The sequence below is a fragment of the Microcaecilia unicolor genome, chromosome 2 (assembly GCF_901765095.1).
Source record: "Microcaecilia unicolor chromosome 2, aMicUni1.1, whole genome shotgun sequence".
In the NCBI taxonomy this organism is placed as follows: domain Eukaryota; kingdom Metazoa; phylum Chordata; class Amphibia; order Gymnophiona; family Siphonopidae; genus Microcaecilia; species Microcaecilia unicolor.
In genome coordinates, this window is record NC_044032.1 from 529,085,385 (window position 1) to 529,090,271 (window position 4,887).

Below are 4,887 nucleotides of genomic sequence, written 5' to 3' on the forward strand. Positions count from 1 at the left end.
CTTAATCCAACTCTTCTTCAATGTAGCAATCATAGCAAACAAAAAAAATCAACTTACAGTTCAGTTGCTTGGAAGAATTCTTGCTTTCTGCAAATAGAGTGTATGTTCAGCTACCTCAGAGGTTGCCCAAGGAAACAACAGGGCAAGCGATCAACAAGATCAAAACAGCGGTATGAAAGGAGAAGATCACACAGTAAAAGGTCCTTTAAGAAATTTTTTATTGATGTGAGGTCTGTAAAAAAGCCCAACATTGGATCCAACTCCAGCTTCACAAGAATTTATTTTTAACACAGATTCATGAATTTTAGCAGTCAAAACATTAATTTGAAGGACAAGGGATTGACTCAATTCTAGAATCACTTATCAAATGAATTCTAAGCCAAAATGCTCAGGACGTTGCAATGCAAAATGAGGAGGTGGAAAGAGGGGTGGGTGGGAAGTTATCCAAGGTGCACTAAAAGGAAAATGTTACTGCACCTTGATTTACCATAGGAGTCACCAACCTGTAGTATCTCTGTACTGCAGGTTGCTGACTCCTGTAGTATAGGACTAATGCTGCCAGTGAGCCACCTCAAATGCGGAGTGTCCAATGTGTTAGGGCACTGCTCCCTGCATCAGGCATGAGAGCCCTTGAACATGTGTTAAGGGGCAAATAATGTGGTTCATTGTTCTAATGCAGCTTGATAACTTCTCCCTGAGCTGGTGGAGGAATAATGTGTAACTGTCCTGGGCATCCAGCTCCCCTGCATCATTTCTGTATATCTTAACCACTGAAATTAATTTCCCTAAAAGGGGGGCTATTATGGCTCTTACCCTGGAACCTGCAGAACACTTAACAGATCTGAACATGCCCGTGCAGCATTGGCCTACTCATTAACTATGTCAACGGTTCCAGATGATACCATGTGTGGTCTTGCAGGGGGACTCTGCTACACCAGTCTTTAAGTTGTTTCAAGTCCAGAAGATTCCACAAGTCTACCTGTCTCCAACAAGATCTCAATCAGCATTTATACTTCAGTGTATCTTCCCTGGGGCTCCTGATGTTCAACAAAACAATGCATCAGACCCACAACAGAAGAGGTTGGTATCTCTAAGGAATAGACCAACCATTTCCAACCTAGTCCTTGGAGAACACCTAGTATCATCCGGTTTTCATGATATCACAATGAATATTAATGATTTAGATGTGCATGCAATTAAGGCAGTGCATGCAGATTTCTCATGCATTTTCATTGTGAATATCCTGAAAACCTGATGGGACTATGTGTGCCCCTAAGAATGGGTTGAGAATGGCTGGTATAGACCCTCATCTTCCCTCTGTGTTTGCCCTTAGCAAAAGAAACAAAGGTAAGGAGGGATGAGACTAATGGCTTCCAAGCACTGTCAGTGCCGGGCAAAATGGTAGAGATTATTATAAAGAACAAAATTACAGAGCATATACATAAGCATGGATCAATAAGACAAAGCCAACATGAATTTAGTGAAGGGAAATCTTGCCTCACCAATCTACTACATTTCTTTAAAGGGTACATGCAGGGCCGTGCCTAGGGTCTCTGGTGCCCCCTGCAGACTATCAGTTGGCGCCCCCCCCCCCCCTCTGTCTAGCAGATCAGGAACAGAAGGGAGCAGGCAAGTAAGCCGGACCTCAGGAAAAAATAGCACTGTACGTATCCCTCATTGATAAGTCTCTGACTCTAAAGTTTAGCAATTTCATTAAAGCAAAATGTATTTTCAAAACACTTCAAAGATTTCCAACTCAAAATAGGATTGCTAATTCAAAATGTGAGCAAAGTCCTCTTAGTTTCCAAAGATTCTTTTTCTAATCTCCTTTGCACCACAGGATATAATTCAGATCAAACATTTATCTCTGATCAACTATCTCAGATCAAATATTTATTTCAGATCAAATAGTAAGGTTTCCTTGCTTACAGTCACTTAAATCTACCTAGCCTTTATATAGCTTATAGGATTTAAACACTTTAAACTGAAATTCACTCTTTTCTATTCTTCATAAACTTCAAGTAATCCTGAAATAGTCAGATCCTTTTCTCACTAGAGAAACCTCAAACTTCAATCTCCACCAACCTCTTTTCATTCATATTTTCTCATTTACCACATAATCAGGCACTCTTTTATAATTTCAGTCAACACACAGGAACTCACAGCTGCATGTCTCTCTTGGCCAAACCGACGGTCAGTTGCTGTCTCACTCTGTTCCCTTCCCGGTAGATTTCTAACAGACGCTGATCATCTAATCAGAGAGCTCTATTTGAATGCAGATTAACATACAGACACTGTAATGGGAATTTTTAGTCAAAAACACTAGATAAACCCTTCGTTTTTGGATCAAACTTCACACTTTTGATCAGAGCCATGACCTAACATTAAGGCTGTAAACATTTCCATCTTTTTTATTCATAAATATGCAAATGAGAACCTCCCAAAAACGGACTAATTTGCATATGATTTAAACAAATCTGAGCATATGACAACCAAGTACAGACTCCCAGCACCTGAATTCTGCAATTAGATTTAATGCAAATACTTTTAAAACTTATTTTTAGCACTTTTAAAACTTCAGGTTCTCTTTCATTTGAATGCTGTTCAAGCTCTGAAGCTCACCCTGAGTGAGGAGTTATCCCCAAACCAAAGCATATATAGCAATCTGATTGCATTCTCTCAAATAACTTGAAGAGCTTGCCTGCCTCAGTGAATACTGCTGTGTTGCTTTCACTTCTGGTTTGCCATGAAAAGGAGGGCAGGGGAGATAGAGGAGATTTTGCAAGTGAGTGGAAGGCAGGGGCAGGGCAGCGGTGCCCCTCGAAAGCAGGTACCTCCCTGCCTTGCTTACCCCGCTTACTGCATTGGCACAGCCCTGGGTACATGTGGATAAAGGTGAGCCAGTCGATATTGTGCATCTGGGTTTTGAAAAGGCATTTGACAAAGTACCTCATGAAAGACTCCAGAGGAAACGGAAAAGTCGTGGGATAGGAGATAATGTTCTATCATGAATTTAAAACGGGTTAAAAGAGAGGGTAGAGCTAAATGGTCAGTATTCCCAAAGGAGAAGGGTAGATAGTGGGGTTCTCCAGAGGTCTGCGCTGGGACCACTGCTTTTTAACATATTTATAAATGATCTAGAGATGGGAGTAACTAGTGAGGTAATTAAATTTCCTGATGACACAAAGTTATTCAAAGTTGTTAAATCACAAGAGGATGGTGAAAAATTGCAAGAGGACCTTATGAGACTGGGAGGCCAACAGGCTTATTTTTGAAAGAGAAGGACGCCCATACCATGGTGTGTACTCTTCCACTATTTGGTATTTTATGAGGCAATTTACATGTGTTAAGTGTGTGTAAATGACTAAAATACTAGCATGTATGCACCCACAACATAGTAACATAGTAGCATAGTAGATGACGGCAGAAAAAGACCTGCACGGTCCATCCAGTCTGCCCAACAAGATAAACTCACATGTGCTATTTTTTGTATATACCTTACCTTGATTTGTACCTGTCCTTTTCCGGGCACAGACCGTATAAGTCTGTCCAGGACTATCCCCGCCTCCCAACCACCAGCCCCGCCTCCCACCACCGGATCTGGCACAGACCGTATAAGTCTGCCCAGCACTATCCCCGCCTCCAAACCACCACAACTAGGCAAACCCTTATAGAATTACCTCCATAGTGGCTACCTTTATGGAGTACATAGTTAGGTGTTCCCAGGATGGAGAATAGGTTGGATGAGGATGGGATTGGTGCTCAGTGCATACAATTACACCCCCTAGGAAGAGGTATAAATGTGCATACTTACTCAAAAAGAGGTGCATCAGCCACATGGATACCTGAATGCGGAGTTCCACAAGGATCCCCCCTCTCACCGACCTTATTCAACTTAATAATGATACCCTTGGCCTAACTACTATCAAACCAAAACCTCAACCCATACATATACGCAGACGATGTAACGATCTACATCCCATTTAAACAAGATTTAAAGGAAATTTCCAATGACATCAACCAAAGCCTACATATCATGCATTCATGGGCGGATGCATTCCAACTGAAACTCAACGCAGAAAAAACCCAATGCCTAATACTCACTTCTCAACATAACACGAACAAATTCACCACCATTAACACTCCAAAACTGAATCTTCCAATTTCGTACACCCTAAAAATTCTTGGAGTTACCATTGATCGACACCTAACACTTGAGAGTCACGCGAAAAACACAACCAAGAAAATGTTCCACTCAATGTGGAAATTAAAAAGAGTAAGACCTTTCTTCCCAAGGACCGTCTTCCGTAACCTGGTACAATCAATGGTACTCAGCCATCTAGACTATTGCAACGCACTCTATGCTGGCTGCAAAGAGCAAATAACCAAGAAACTTCAGACAGCCCAGAAACACTGCAGCTAGACTCATATTCGGTAAAACAAAATATGAAAGTGCTAAACCCCTATGAGAAAAGCTACACTGGCTCCCACTCAAAGAATGCATCACGTTCAAAATATGTACCCTAGTTCACAAAATCATTCACGGAGATGCCCCAGCCTACGTCAGACCTGATAGACTTATCACCCAGGAACGCTAAAAAATCATCCCGCACATTCCTTAATCTTCACTTCCCCAACTGTAAAGGTCTAAAATGCAAACTAACGCATGCGTCAACCTTTTCCTACTTGAGCACACAATTCTGGAACGCGCTGCCGCGCAACCTGAAAGCGATCTATGAACTAACTTCCACAACCTACTGAAGACCCATCTCTTTAACAAGGCATGCCACAAATATCAACAAACGTGAACTCCTACACATATATCCAGAATTGCCTTACGATATTTACTTGTTACACTACTATCATGCTTTATCATTATCATGTTAC

The 4,887-nt window shown here is 41.5% G+C and overlaps 1 pseudogene; it reads left to right on the forward strand.

The window, feature by feature from the left end:
- The first annotated feature begins 1,289 nt into the window (after positions 1-1,289).
- The window catches only part of LOC115462171, an 18,738-nt pseudogene continuing 15,140 nt past the window's right edge, over positions 1,290-4,887 (forward strand).